Genomic DNA, 16,896 nt, shown 5'->3' on the forward strand with positions numbered 1-16,896 from the left:
ACAGCAGATCCACACAAACCTTTCCAGTGCTGCACATCCTGCCCCACTACACTTTTCTGCAGATCCACTCCCTTCAGCTCAGGCAGCCTAAGTACCAGGTGGCTGTAGGTCCCCTTCCACAGTGGACCAGCACAGATCTTACTAGTACAACATGCCCTGTCCCTGCGCTCTCCTGTGGATTCTTGCCTTCCAGCCCTGTGGCAGGAGTTTTATAAAGGGGCTCCAGGTTTCCTCCCACAACAGACCTGCACCAAACTTGCTAACCCCACACACCCCACCCTTACCTTCTCTTGTGTACCTGACCCCTCCAACACACCCTTGGCAGAAGACCATCCAAAGTGGTGCCATAAGCCTGGCAGTGTACAAGCAGCACCAACAGGGGCCAGCATCACTCCAGAGTGACTCTTACCCCAGTGAGGGGAAAATAACCACACACACCAGTTCCACTGCAGCCACAGAAGTAGGCTGAGGCAGACATCTGGTCTAACAGCAAGCCCCACCCATCAACTAAAGCTTCTCAGGGGACAACACAGGGAAAGTGCCCTGCCATTCCCTGCTACTGCATCTCTGCAGAATTTCTGGGCTGGCTCAACTCAAGCCCACAGTGACCCCAGTCTGCCCCACTAACAACACAGAGACCAAACCTTGCCCACAATAGGCAAAGAAAGCCATTGCATATGGGTGGAATGAATGCAAAAGTGCCTCAGCCACAATAGTAGGGCACAAACAACACACATAGGAGACATCCCTGAAGTGCCAGGTATGGGTGAACAGCAGACACTGTACTGCCAGAGCACTGCAGGACCTCTTCATAAAGCCACTACTTTCAAGAGTAGAAAATATGAGTAGAGTAGAAAAGAGTAGAAAGTATGTAGAAAAGAGTAGAAAAGTCTGACTTTTCTAATACATAGAAACAAATACAGAAAGTTAGACAAAATGAGGACACAGAGGAATATATCCCAAATGAAAGACTAGGACAAAGTCATAGCAAGAGAGCTAAACAAAACAGAGATAAGCAATATGCCTGATAGAGAATTAAAATAATGGTCATGTAAACTCACTGGACTTTGAGAAAAGATGTCAGTGAGACCCTCAACAAAGAGATAGAAAACATAAAAAATAAAGAACCATTCAGAGATGAGAAACTCAATAAGTGAAATTAAAAATATGCTAGAAGGAATAAATATTAGAATAGAGAAAGCAGAAGGATGGATCAGTGATCTGGTGGAGGAAGTAATGGAAAACAATCAAGCTGACCAGAAGATAGAAAAAAAAAGAATTTAAAAACAAAATGAAAATAGACTTAGGAAACTCAGTGACACCATTAAGCATAATAACATTTGCATTATTGGGATTCCAGAAGAAGAGAGAGAAATGGGGGCAGAAAATTTATTTGAAGAAATAATAGCTGAAAACTTAATGAATCTGGGGAAGAAAACAGATATCCAGATCTAGGAGGCACAGATTACTGGAAGTCCTATCCACAGCAATCAGACAAGAAAAAGAAATGAAAGGCATCCAAATTGGTAAGGAAGAAGTAAAACTTCCACTATTTGCAGATGACATGATACTATATATAGAAAACCTTAAAGACACTTTCAGGGGTGTCTAGCTGGCTCAGTATGTAGAGCATGGGACTCTTGATCTCAGGGTTGTGAGTTCAAGCCCCAAGTTGGGTGAAGAGATTATGTAAAAAAAGATTAAAAAAAGTATTGTCCAAAAAACTATCAGAACTGATAAATGAATTCAGTAAGCCCGCAGGATAGAAAATCAATATACAGAAATCCAGCACTATTTTGAATAAAAGTGGTGAGAGTGCACATCCTTGTCTTATTCCTGATCTTAGGGGAAAAGCTCTTGGTTTTTCACCATTGAGTATGACATTAGCTGTGGGTTTTTCATATATGGCCTTTCTTAAGTGGAGATACATGCCCTCAAAACCTATCCTTTCATAATAAATGGATGAGTACTTTGTCAAATGCTTTTTCTACCTCTGTTGAAATGATCGTACAGCTTTTATCTTTTCTCAGTGTGTTGTATCTTGTTTACTGGTTTGCACATTCAATATTTGAACCACCCTTGCATCTCAGGAATAAATCCTACTTGATTGTGCTGAATGCTTTTTAATATATTGTTGGATTTTGTTGAGGATCTATGTTCATCAGAGATGTTCACCTATAGTTCTCTCTCTGTCTTTCTCTCAATTACTGTGGCTTCAGGTTTATCAATTTTGTTGATCTTTTCAAAGAACCAGCTCCTATTTTTATTGATCTTTTCTACTGTTTTTGGTTTAGCTTTTTTTTAAGTTTCTATTTTGTTAATTACCGTTTTAATCTTTTTTAAATTTCCTTCTCCACATCCTTGCCAACACTTGTTTTTTCCTTGCATTTTTGATTTTAGGCATTCTGACAGGTGTGAGATGATATCTCACTGTGGCTTTCATTTGCTTTTCCTGATTAGTGATATTGAGTATTTTTTCATGTGTCTGTTGGCCATCTGGATGTTTTCTTTGGAGAAATATCTGTTTATGACTTCTGCCCATTTTTAATTGTGTTATTTGTGGGGATTTTTGGTGTTGAGTTGTATAAGTTCTTAATGTATTTTGAATACTAACCCTTTATTGGATATGTCATTTGCAAACATCTTCTCCCATTCAGTAGGTTGTCTTCTAGTTTTGTTGATTGTTTCCTTGCTATGCAGAAGCTTTTCATTTTGATGGAGTCCCAATAGTTTATTTATTTATTTTTCCCTTGCTTCAGGAGATATATCTAGAACAATTTTACTTTTCCATCCATTAATAAAACCCACATTAGTTAGTGTATTCAAAGTAATGATAACATATAAGTTCTGCAAAGGAGAGGATCTTTGTTTTGAACATTGATGGATTCTGGATGGCACCAAGTAGTAGTTAAAAAGCATGTGTGGAATAATGGAATCCAATTTATTTTTCTGCGGTGAAAAAAAGTAAGCTTCAAAAATGATGTGAGTCTTGATACTCTTAGAAAGGAAGACAGAAACCAGGAGACAGTAACCATTGCAGGTTTTGCAACAAAATGAATTTCAAGAGCAGAACAGAGAGAACCTGGAAAATATGGAGGAAGTAATAAAGGGGCATACTTCATCAGAGATTTATTCATTAAGTAAAGGTATTCAGTGAATAGCTGTGTTGTTCCAGGAACTGTTCCAGATGTAGAGGATAAAATCATAATCCAAATAGGTCATACCAATAGGCTGTATACGAGCCATTAGGGTGAACATGAGACACAGGAAATCCCAGTATTGTACCTTGAATTTGAGAACAGGAATCCAGACCCTGATTGCAAAAGGGGATGAGAATGAGGCCCCGTCCCCAAATTCAGGTTTGTTTGCTTATTTATTTATAGTGTTCAACACTTCCAGTTTAAAACATATCAACTCTGACCAAGCATATTGGCACCATTCTTCATGAGTTAATTCACAGTGCCTACATACCCTGGAGAACTCTTAGTTGATAAGTTCTTTCCTTTTTAAGTCAAACAAAACAGAATGAGAACTGACATTGAGGGATACAGCCGTCAAGGATGTTTCCACTCATAATAAGTATTTACCATTTTCTTTTAGACCATTTAGTATTGTTATTCTCACATCTTCAATTTTCTTATTCTGTATTGTTTTTAATATCCAATTATCAGAATATAAGTAACCTAAAATTGTTCCTGTGTGTGTGTAATTTTGTTGTTGTTGTTGTTGTTGTTTTACTATCTTCAAAGAAGTTTAGTAATTCTGCCTATTCTGAGGAAAAAGAAAATCTCCCTAAAAAAAAGGGTTATCTGCATTGCATACATGTGTTCTCTGAGGAATGAGAACTATCTTTTCACATTTTGTGGTGCTTTTTGAGGTACAATTTATTATTATCATTTAATATTGTAAAAGTGGTCTGTGACTTTGTGTGTGTTATTCAGGAATTCCTTCTTATATTTAAATATTTTAAGATATTTATATTTCAGTATTTTATATTTAGTTCTTTAATGTACATGAAATTAATATGTGTGAGTATGGTGAATTTACAATTCCAGTTTTATTTTATTGTATTATATTGACAATGCCAATCATCGTACAGTAGCCTTTATCTGAACAAAAAAATCACCTTTTCACTGATCTGCAGTGCCATCTCTCTATGTAGATAGATGTGTTCCTAGTCCCTTCATTCTGCAACACTGAGCTATTTTCTAATTCTCATTTAACTTCTGTATCCATGTACTCTTTAGAATTTTCTTGGCCATTCTGGGCATTGAGATTCATTTAGTTAATTTATAAACTCACACATAGAAAAGACACAGTTTGCAATATTTCCAGAAATTAATGCCTTCTAACTCTAGTTTTGAAAGTGGAGGCAATTTAATACAAATAACAGAAGTATACTTAAGTCTTGAACTATAATAAAAATTGGAAGTAAAACAATAAGGAAAACACATGTGGTAATGAGGTAGTTTAGTGAGAAAACTATATTTGACCTGAGACTTGGAGGGTGAATTGGAGCAAAGCAAGTTCAGAATGTGTGTGTGATAGGTATGGGGGAAGATGTGTTACCAGTAAGAATATTCTAGAAAGGAAAATAGTGTATAAAATCCTTAAGCCAAGAGAGAACTTCCTATTTTACTAAATACAAGCTGGTAATAGGAGGGTTTTCTTTAGTTTTATTCTTATATTTTAAAATTTATATTTACCTTCCACAAAGAACATGAGAATAAACTTTACTTTAGATGTCTTTTTTCTTTACAACATATCATTTATATACATCCTACTTTCTAATTCTTTAATCTACTTTATAACTAACTTCTCATGAAACCTATACATTGTTATTGTCTTTAATCATAAGAGTCCCATTTTCACATAATGATGGGAGAGGTCCTGGGTAGTATTTGTCTTCATTAGTTCTAACATATTTATATAATAAATATATAATCTGTATTATATGTATTTATATTTATATTCTATAACAAACATATAATAATAATATATAATTTATAACAGTGATGAGTGATATAGGTTTTGCAGTGAGGATTGATACTCTTGATACTCTTACACTGGGTTTAAATCCCAGTTCTACCACTTAGTAACTGTCTACTCTGGCAAGTTCCTAAAGTTGAATGTACTTTTTACATTATTCTAATGTAAAATAATGGTATAATAACAATAGTAATGTCTAGCTATAGGTTGATTATGAAGTTTTAGTGAGTTAACGAATGTAAACAGTGACTTGCACTTAATAAAAACTGAAAATTTACAGCTATTTTTTTCTTATGGGCAATGGCAATGATAAAATTTCCTTCTCATTTTGAAAATAAAGCAAAATATTGAGTATCCTGAAATCAATAAACTGGGACTCTTAAATATCCAGTTTTTGAAGCAGTATGTTTCTTATACAAATTAACAATGGCACCAATACCAAAAGTTATCAAACTTTTATTGAAAACAACAATGGCAACTTTAATATATAAATTGAAGTCTAGGGTGATTTTTCTTTATCACTTATATTTATTAATTCGATTAGTTAAAATGCTAAAGATTTACTATGTGACACACCTTTGTTGAATTTAGATTCTAAAATAAAAGCGAAAGGAAAACAATCAGATGTTTTTCATAATAATGACTATCCTTAAATTAAAAGAACTTTAAGAAGCAAGGGAAATTTTAAAATGTTTGCCATATGAATGCAGATAGTAGTATATCTGAGGCAAAGATTGAAGTAATTTTTCAAGATTCCATGGTTACCAATACTTACCAGTATGAATTTATGTAATGGATTAGGCTTCCCTTTATTTTCTGATGGATAAGCTATTTTCAGGATTATTCAGAAGTAATCAATGGTATCTTTAATTATAGAAAGAATATTATAACTGGTCCTCAAATTTTGTAAGTTTGACATTTATATAACTTTAAATTCTGGCATTTCACAAAATCTTAAATCTAGGGTTCACCTGTTAAATACCCTTTACTCACTGTTGATCGGTGAATGCTTTGCCATTTCTTGGAGAAATACTGCCTGCTGACGATTAACTTACTTTCCTTAGCTTTTACATGTTTTTCTGTAGAGCAATGTTATTAAATTGTTTTTAACTTAATTGTACATCTCTTCTTAATTTTATATTTCATGACTTCTAAATCTAAAATTGAATAATACAATTGTTGCTTTTAGTGATAGGAAGTATAGATTTCACAAATCCGTATAGAAACAAAATCTTTAGATGTGCTGGATTCTAAAGTTGGAGGTCAATCAGATGCGTAGGTGTGCTAAAATAGGTCAACAGTATGTTCAGTTTTGAAGACAACAAATTAAAGAACAATATGTTTAAAAAATGTTTTGTTGAAGATCATGTTTGAAAAGTGAAGTAATATATTGAATTTCTCTGTGAATCGAACCCCTACTTTACCAATGTCATGTTTTGGTTCAACTTTCACACATTCATGAAGTGAATTACATACAAAAATAGGAAAGTACACTTCAACATATCTGAGAGATGCTTTTTAAAGGTCAAGAAAATTAAATGAAAAATATTTTGTACCTGCTAGAAATAAAGAAAAAAGCTGAAAGAAATAACAGAGCCAAATACCTGTCCTTTTTCATATTTCTTTTTGCCCTCATATAGTCCAAAAAAAGGTGAGGATTTTCAGGATATGTAACCGAGCCCTGTGACCGTGGGTGACTAAGCTGATGTTGAATGTTGAAAAATGTAGTTTTAAACTATCTTAGCTTGAAGAACTCAGTTGCTTCAGGAATTCTCTTTAATTTATAAAACACAAATGCTTAGTCTGTGATCTCCTTTTCTAAACACCTCTGCTTTCTCCTGCCATTCTTTTCCTTCCAGCGTCACAGATTTGGCATCTTTGTAATGTGCATCATTATTAAAATAACTTTGCAAACTCCCCTCCTCTTACACTACTTCATAACCTTAGCCACACCCCCAGTCCCTTCATCTGACTTTTGGACGGACTACTTTATATTGCTTAATGCTTACACATTTCCAAAGCATTTGCAGGTTTAAAGAAATTCAGGTGCACATTTTTCCATATAGTAAGAACATCAATATATATTATTGTAATGATAGTATATATCATAATAGATTTCTGGGAATGCAGTTAGTATAAGGGATATTTTATTAACTGCAGATATCCTGATAAAAAGTGTATTACCAATTATTTTCCTCTATTTAATCCATACAATATCAATAAATATTATTGTTTTAAATGTTTCAAGCAATACACATTTATACATAATAAAACTTTTTTATTTTCAGACTTTCAACAGTGTGATATTCTGATCTTTTAAATCTACATGTGTTTTTTTTATTTTGTCTTACATAAATAAGATATATCTATAAATTTGTATATTTCACCTATATGTCCATCACTTTACCAAAATACCTTATTTTTCTTACAATAAATATTATATCTGATTTCATTTTCTTTCTCCTTTATTTCCTGATTATACTTTTTTTGTTGTTTCTCTAGGATTCACAATATGCATTATTAAATAATCATCATCTAGCTTCTAATAAAGCACTTTATCTGAACTATACTGGAAGTAAAATTTAAAACTTAATAAAAAATAATGTTAATATTTCACATATAGTATAAAACCATGTGCCTAGTTATGTTCATTTCTCCCCTCCCTCCATTTGTGCTATTATTAATTTTACTTCTGCATATAATAAACATTACAATAGAATGTTATGTTTTTAGTCGATCTAATAACCACTTGAAAAGATTAAAATCATGAAAAAATATTTACATTTACCCACATATTTAATAATTCCAGGTTTCTGCTTTCCTTCCACTTGGTATCATTTTTCACTGCCTGAAATATTTCCTTTAATGTGTATTGTAGTCCTAGTTTGCCAATAGTGGTTTTTCTCAACTGAAAAAAAGTTTTTATTTTGCCTTCATTCTTGAATTACAGTTTTTTTCCTTCAGGTGTAAGATTTTAAGTTGTCAAATTTGCTATCAGCCTATGGTTATTTATCTCTATGTAATGCTCTTAAGATATTATTTTTATTATTTATTTAAAAAATTCTTATTATATTGAATGTGGTTTGGTGTACTTCTTTTCATCTTTCCTTTGCTATGGATTCATTGAACTTTTTTTTCTATTTCTTGTATTACTGAACAAAATAGACATTCAGTATTATGTGGAATGGAGTAGTAAGAGTGGATATACATGCCTGGCTATTGAATCTAAGGCATTGAGTCTCTCACCGTTTCATATGATATTAGCTGTAGGTCCGTTGTGCATACCATTTAATAGACTGAAGAAAAAAAAATCCTTACTCCTAGTTTTTGCATAAATACATGGTAAACTGTTAACTGTTTTGTTTCTATCAAGATGATCATATGGTCTTGTAATTTTACCTGACAATATTATGGACTGCATAAATTGCTTTATGAAGGTTAAGCCAGCCTTATATTCTTGGAATGAACCCCACGTGTTTGAGACATTTATGTTACATATTGCTGGATTTAATTTGCTAATATTTTCTTAAGAATTTTATGATGTGGTCATGAGAGAGAGATTTCTGTAGTTTTCTTTTCCTATAATGTCTTTATTTTGGTAGTAGAGTAGTACTGGCTTCATAAAAAGAATTGGGAACTATTACCTCACTTTCTATTTTCTAGAAAGAGATTTTATAGAATTGATATTATTGGTACTATGCCATCCTTATATATTTGGTCAAATTCACCAATTAAAACATTTGGGCATTTTTTTTTTCCTTATTGGAAAGAGTGCCGATAATTTATTTCTTTTTCGGAGATAGAACTACTCCGATTAGCTGTTTCTTGTTAAGTAAATTTATGTGGTATATGTTTATGAAATTTGCTCATTTCACCTACAATATCACATTTATGAGCATAGAGTTGTCGTATTGACTTCTTATTTATTAATGCCTGTGAGATTATTAGCAGTTACTCACTTTTTAAAAAAATGTATTGAATTACACATATAAAAACTTCCATCTTAACCATGTTTAAGTATACAGTTTGGTGGCATTAAGTACATTCATTTTGTTGTGAAAGCATCACCACCATTCACCAATCTTCACGAAAGTGAAACTCTATACCTGTTAAACGACTCTACATTTTCTTCTCCCCCATCCCCTGTACCATTCTACTTTCTGTTCCTGTGAATTTGACGTTAACTATCTCAGTAAGTGGAATTATATAGTATTTATCACTTTGTGAATTTCTGTTATTTTAAATGTTCTTAAGTTGTGTTGTAAGGTCCATAATGTGGTCTATCTCGGTAAATGTTACCAAATGTGCTTGAGAACAATCTGTATTCCATTGTTCTTCAGTAGAGTATTTTACCAATGCCAACTGGACTGAGCTTATTGAAAATACTGTTCATGTAATCTATATCCTTGTACATTTTTTTGCCTACTTGAGCTATCAGTTACTGGGCGAGTTATGTTGAATTTTTTAAACAATAATAAGTTTGTCTATTTCTCCTTTCAGTTCTATCAGTTTTTGCCTTACATGTTGATGCTTCATTGTTAAATGCATGTCTATTTAAGATTGTTATGTCTTCTTGGAGAATTGAGTTCTTTATCATTGTGCAATGTATTTCTTTATCTCTAATATTCTTTCTTGTTCTGAAGTCACTTTGTCTAAAATTAATATCACTTTTCCAGTTTTCTTTTGATGGAGATAGCATGATATATATTTCACCGTCTCTTTATTTCTTACCTATTTGAGTCTTTATATTTAATCTTGTTTCTTCTAAATAGCATGTAAGTGGGTCTTTCCTTCTTAAATCCATTAGGATAGTATCTGTCTTTTAACTCATATTTACACCATTCACATTTAAGGATTTATAAATGTAGTTGGAGTAAAATCTGTCATCTTTGTGTAAAATCTGTGATCTTTGTAACTTTTCTGTGCATTGCATGTGTTCTTTTTTCTACCTACTTTAATGTGTACTCTGATTTTAATTAAGCATTTTATTTTATTCCACTTTATTTCCTCCTTGACATTTATACTTTTTTTAAAAAAAATTCGTGTTTGTTTTGGGATTTACTATATATATTTGGAATAAAGCCACCTTCAGATAACACCATACTGTTTCAGTTGCGGTTCAGATACTTTATAAGAGCTACCACTGTCATGTCTATTGTGTATTTTATAAGATATAAAGATTAATTTCATGGTGAAATACAATACAGTGACACTTGAATAGATGAAAGACTGAATTGTTTGTTTCATACAGCTCCCAACCATACAAGACCGCCTCAGAATCGCACAGGCGTTTGTAAATAAGGACAGTGTAACTAGCAAGCTTGAACTGTAGGGGGCGATAGATAGATAGATAGATAGATAGATAGATAGATAGATACATACATACATACATACATACATACATACATACATACATACATACATACAGTTGGGTAGAGGTAGCTACATTTCATCAGGCTTTCTGATGACTGACTAATTTACTATTTCACGATCTCCAAGGTAGAAGGTCTGTCTTTCCTTTAGTACCCAGTCTCAAAATATGAGATCCTAGTAAGTGAGAAAGTTAATATGCATTGTGGCCCAAAGAGTAGAAGCCTGATAAGGGAAGTGTTTGGAATGGAGATTTAGCCAACTGTCTGTGAAGGAGAATTAAAAGTTTTTAACCATAACTTCAAAACTGGGTCATGACAGTATTTTTGAAATATTATATTACAATTGACACCTTGATGTCTTGACAGAATAGGTCACTTTTGAGCTTGATTATTTGGGGTATTTGATTGTCCTGAATAGTAGAGTATACCCAGAGAGTAGGGCATGAGTTGCCCCAAACAGTATAGAAACATTTTATGACAGTAAAAAGAAACCACGCAGAAGCATGAAGAGTCCTTGAAGACTAGTTAGTAGCCAGACTCCTCTGTTTGATGTTAATCAGGAGGAAGAAAATCAGTCATGACATGGGAATTTAGTAAAATTTTGGTTGAATTAGGGAATGTGCTAAAGTTGTAGGTTATTTATGATTTTTTAGAATGATAATTTAAGTGTATTTATTTTATTAATGGCGCATATTTGCTTATTTATTTTTATTCATTATGACTTTTTATTTTATTTAAATTATTGGGTCAATTTATGTTTAATGTAATTACTACCAAATTCTTAAATATACCATACCATAATGTGATTTCTGTTCAGACTACTTGTTGTAAGATTGTGAAATGCTTCTAGAGGAATGAACTTTATATGTAGGCAACAAATTATTTCTACTAATCAAGATAAAAAATTTGAGTTCACAGTACAAGAAAAAAAGGGGGGACAATCCAGCCAAACACAAAAATACAATCCAGAAATATATCACTGAGGAGTCCAATAGAAACTGGAGATGCTGAAATAATCTGATTAAGAGTATAGCTGTTTAGGGGCGCCTGGGTGGCTCAGTCATTAAGCGTCTGCCTTCGGCTCAGGGCGTGATCCTGGCTTTCTGGGATCGGGCCCCACATCAGGCTCCTCTGCTGGGAAGCCTGCTTCTTCCTCTCCCACTCCCCCTGCTTTTTTAAGCACCATGGTTGCAGGTCTTTATTTAGAATTTTCATAATATACATTCAATATTCAAAGTTTTTGTTTTATTAGAGTTTTATCTTACACTATGAATTCCAGTATTTTTTTATTCAGCAAGAATTTTCAAAGCCTTTTATTCGACTTATGGACTATTAATAATTAATTGAAAAGAATAAATTTTTATCTTCTTGAAAAATACATTTGTGGGAAATAACAGAATTCTTTTTCCTAGGTGTAGGATGTGTTTGGTTTCTTTCTTTTCTTTCTTTCTTTCTTTCTTTCTTTCTTTCTTTCTTTCTTTCTTTCTTTCTTTTTTTGATATGTTTGGTTTCTTTAATGAGGTGTTAGAAGTGATACATGATTATCAGTAAAATAATCATGGAATTTTACAAAGTGTTGCCATATAAAAGATTCTTTGAACAAACCTTAAGAGAAAGTTTATTTTCATTGTACAGGATATAAAGAGAGTTTAAATTAATTGTCCTCAGCGATATCGTAATAAGTACCGTACTTAGGACTTGGAAACTGGGTCTTATTTTACATTCAGTACTCTTTCCACTGAATAACAACTATGAGGTCTCACTTCTTATAAACTTATAGGACACAAATAATTTTATTTCTTTGTAAGCCATGTCCCCAAGGCATGTGCTTTGGGTTAAATTCTCAATGGAACAGCAGCTATTTTGGTATACTTTTCTTCAATTTCTTACAGTGAAAGTTACCTTAGTTATGAAATATATTCTGGCCATACGTTATATGTTAAAATTTATATTTTTAAAACTAAAAGGGTAACTTCCAATGAAATAAAGATAGATTATGTTGGAAGATGAGAGAACAATTACATTTTAATTAGGTTACTGAGACTTTTAAAAGAGAACAATGCTTTTAGGCCACTAAATATATACATGGAAATACAAGAGACACTCAAGAAATATACAGTTCATGTTCTTCAGTTTGGCTGAACTGTCTCTGCAGCATTTTAGTGTTTCAATGATTTATAATTTGGTCATCATTGGCACTGTTGACTCTGTAACAACTAGGAATCTCATAGCAAGAAACCTAATGGCCACTTATTTCTTGCGCTCTCCAAAATTTAACACTAATTATTTCCTATTTCCTTTAGTGATTTTGCACACCATAGAAAGTTTCTACTATATTTGAAAGTAATTTCAGTCTTCCAGCACTATCTACGTTTATCTCATAGTCCTTGTTTTCTCCCCATTTTCCTAGGCAATCATAACATTAACTAGGTGCATCCTCAGAATATATCTCCCCTGAGACATTAGTGATTATAGATTTTTTCTTTTTTCTTTGGTTACTTTGCACAATAACTAAATGAATACAAAGTACTTTCTGAAAGACAGTGTAGCCTATCTCTTGAGGTTTCACTGTAGTCTCTCACATCAGACATCTCCTTTCTGCTACACACTGCTACTTCTTCACTCCATGAACCATAGAGAATTAAAAGAAAGAGGAAAATAGCACAAAAACACACTAAAGCTCTGGTTTTATAATTACAAAACATTGATACAATATTTATTATTGGAAACAATAAGTATTTAAAACCAGAATCATGATAGACATAAAGCATTCATCCAGTTAACCTTAAATTCTTAAGATGACATTTAAGGTACTAGCTTTATAATTAAGTGTATAAGATTGGTCAACAGTTACAAAAATTCTCTCTTTCTTTCAACTGCAGATGGAAAAAATTAACTTGGTCATATTTGTTAGTTGATAGCACATAGCACAATATCATCATTGGTCCTTGCAAGTTCCTTCTTTCATTTTATTATTTATTTATACATTTCATCCATATCTCATTCATATTCTCCATCCCAATAGCAAACTTTGATTAAATGTGTTTTTCCAACATGTGTATTTTTATTTGTTTGTGTAAATGTTTAAGCGACATAAATTATATTAGGAAATACGTGTGGATGTATTTGTGTGTGTGTGTGTGTATACAACCTGCTGGTAAATGTTTAACTGCTCTCTGGGGAAAAAAAAACTCAATTTTCAGTGTCTACTGGTTTCTGTGGAATAGACACACCTACTGTAGCTGGTTCAAGCTACCAACATGATGTCTCTGAATGCAGAGTTGGTTAGTAATGTGCAATAACAAGCTTTGTAGAGTTTTTTCACCATACAGATTTGATAGATATAAATATATTTGTATAATTTATATATATAATTTATATAATATAAATGTATAACTAATATGAATATAAATATCTCAAAAACAGAAATAATAGTAAAATGTAGTAAAATACTTAGATATTGATGAAATTTGAATATTTATTAGCTTTGTTTTGTCATAGTTTATTTAATTATAAATTTATGTACCTGAATTTTTAATAACAGCTATATTTAACAACCATTTAGTAAATTCATGAAAATGTCATTGTAATCTCCCATAGACTTACATGAGCTGACTCTCATCATGCCACTGATTCTGACTAGAGACTTTTCCAGAAGAAGAAATCTGAGCTTACATTACTTCTTTTTTTCTAGTCTAAATAATAAGTCAATTGCCCAGAAGTTTCCAATCTAGAGGAAGCTGAGAGATTTTTTAAGATTCGTGAAATTAGTCATCCAATGTTATTTGGGCATGAAATGAGAAAAATTTTCACCTTGAATGTCAATCATGACTTTACTTTTAATTTTATTTTTATTAATTTTTTTATTGCTTAGTTTCCTTCTTTATATTTCTTTTTTCAGTCCTAAGTCAGTAATACTTTATCATCTTACAGTACATGGGATTACAGAAAATTAATAATAAACTTTACAAGTAATCAACCTATATGGAGAAAGCAGTAACTAAAAAATAATTAAAACTCAAATACATAGATTTTTCTTGGGGCTATAAAGCCAAGACATAATAAGTGTGTCAAGTATTTCTAAGTTACAGTATGGTTTAAGTAATACTTACCAAAATTCTAGATATGGCTTTTATTTCTTTTTAAAGCTAATGGTGCTCTTTAAAGTTGACAGATACCTTGTTTAGATATTTTTATCATAATGATGAGATTATAAGTAGGGTTCAAATTAAGAAAGGCAATTTCATAATATACGTTAAAATCTCTAAAATATTTATGAAATTAGATCCAGTAATTCCACTTTTTATGACTTTTTTAATAAAAGAAAACTAATTTTAGATGTGCACATAATTTTAATTTATGGGGACACAATGAGAAAACTGCTAAGAAAATTGGGAATAATATAGGAAGTTTTTGTTTATTATAGAAAGCACTTCTTTAAACATAAAAATTGCTTGTGTATCCATTAACATATTTTTGTAATAGTATAGCAACACACGAGGCTGTAGTTGTTAGTACCTGTTACTCTCTAAGTAAAAGTAGCCTAGACACATTCTTTTTTTTCTTAATTATATCATATTCTTTATCTGCCTATGTAACAAGGAAAACCAATAAATTATTTATTGTAATTAACATTGAGTTAACTATTATGGGTGATTTGTTTTAATTCTTTATACAACTGCATTTTTCAATATTTCTACAGTATACAAACACAACACATATAAATAGGAAAAATAATATTTCATTTAATAACCTGTACAACTATGTGATAATTAAATATACTGGTAATAAGATCCATTAAATCTAATGGAGTATGTTTGGGACTCTGCGCTTAAAAAAATGTCTGTTTTGGGAAAAGATCTGTATAAACCAAAGAAAACTTTCATTCAATTACTTGCTCTGTTATTTATAAGTTGTCTAAACTTAGGTGAGTCATTTTATTATCTTGAGTTTTTTTCATACTTTGTAGATAATAGTACCAACATGAAAGGACTTGTGTAGGAATTATGAAAGAATTTATATAAGAATTGCATAAGAATTGAAATTTATATACATATGCATATATATATTAATGTGTATGTACATAAAACATCTGTATATATATATGTATATATATATAACTAGACTTATTAATTGTGTGAATTACTATGTCCCCAAACTCTCCTAAGGGAGCTGCCTAATATAGAGTTTCCCATGGAAAGTCCTTGATGACCATATTTTATAGCACATTTGTCTTCATTTTGGTCACTGCTGTTAGGCCTGGCTCAGAAATGTGTACTGAGCCAGTAGCTTCTCTTTAACAGGATTTTGGACTGTGAAATAACTAGAGAATAAGGCATTTACACACCAAAACTAGAGAAGAAAGGATGCATAGAGAAAAAAACATGTGAGTAATATGGTCAATAAGGTGATCACGGCAAGCCAAGTTTAGGAGAAAGCTGAAAATCTGAGCAAGCAGAGCCTATTAGATTCGAAAAGTAATAAAAGATAAGAGTGAGCTGGTGGTGTAAGAGGAGTAAAGAGATATATGGGGGTAAACATACAGAAAACTATGTTAAGACCCTAGCAATTCCTTGCCTGCAGACTTGGTGCAAGTAACACCGAGCATGTCTCAGTTGTTTCAGGGTTCTGAAGAAGAGATTGACATGGTAGTCAGTCTCATTTATTGGTCCATTTATATCTTTTTATCTTTTTGTTCTGATACTTTTAACAGTTTTTACAAAGCCACAAGGACCTGATTCATTGCCATTGTTGCAGCACCCTGCAAGCTGCCTGAAGTAACCTCCACAAGTGAGGTTATTTGGCTTGTCATTAAATTTTACCTAAAAGGTAAATACAGCTTTGAAATATTTGAGGCATCTGAATAGATCTAACAACCAATATTATGTTGCATTAAAATTTCTTGTGTTTATTCAATAATTATTGTAATAATATGTTTTGCATTATTTCTTAAATGTATTAAAGTGAAAATTCCAGATTTTCTTTATTGTACTATGATCTGTTACATCAAAAACTCTTTAAGTAAATGGTATGTATCTCCAGAACTGAAAAAAAAATTTTTTCATCATACAGAAATTTGGCTTGTAAAATCATTTATTATAAAAGGATCTAACCTTTGTTTCATTAATTTTACTCAGTGATTTACTCATATAAGTGACTAAGATTTTTTTTTTTGCTGTTGTTGAATATGTATAAATCCCAAGTCCAATGATTAACAAGTAGGATATATGTAATTAGATGCAAGTTATGAAAAGAGAATTATCTGGAATCATAAACACCTGGAGTTTGAACCAGTTGTTTGCCATTGACATACATTATTAACGGGAGGCTCTGTAGAGGAAGCAAATTTAGTTTGTCATTAAGGAGGAACTGGTGCTAAACCCCACGTGCAACATCTTGGCATCTTAAGCAGAGCTGGAAGGATAAACTGAGGATCCCTTTGGCACTCGTAGGCCTATTTTCATTGGTCTCATCATAATTTTGTCCAATTAGTGTTTATACCCCAAAATGAGAACAGAAAAGGAAATAAACACCC

The sequence above is a fragment of the Ursus maritimus genome, unplaced genomic scaffold (assembly GCF_017311325.1).
Source record: "Ursus maritimus isolate PB19 unplaced genomic scaffold, ASM1731132v1 scaffold_10, whole genome shotgun sequence".
NCBI lineage: Eukaryota > Metazoa > Chordata > Mammalia > Carnivora > Ursidae > Ursus > Ursus maritimus.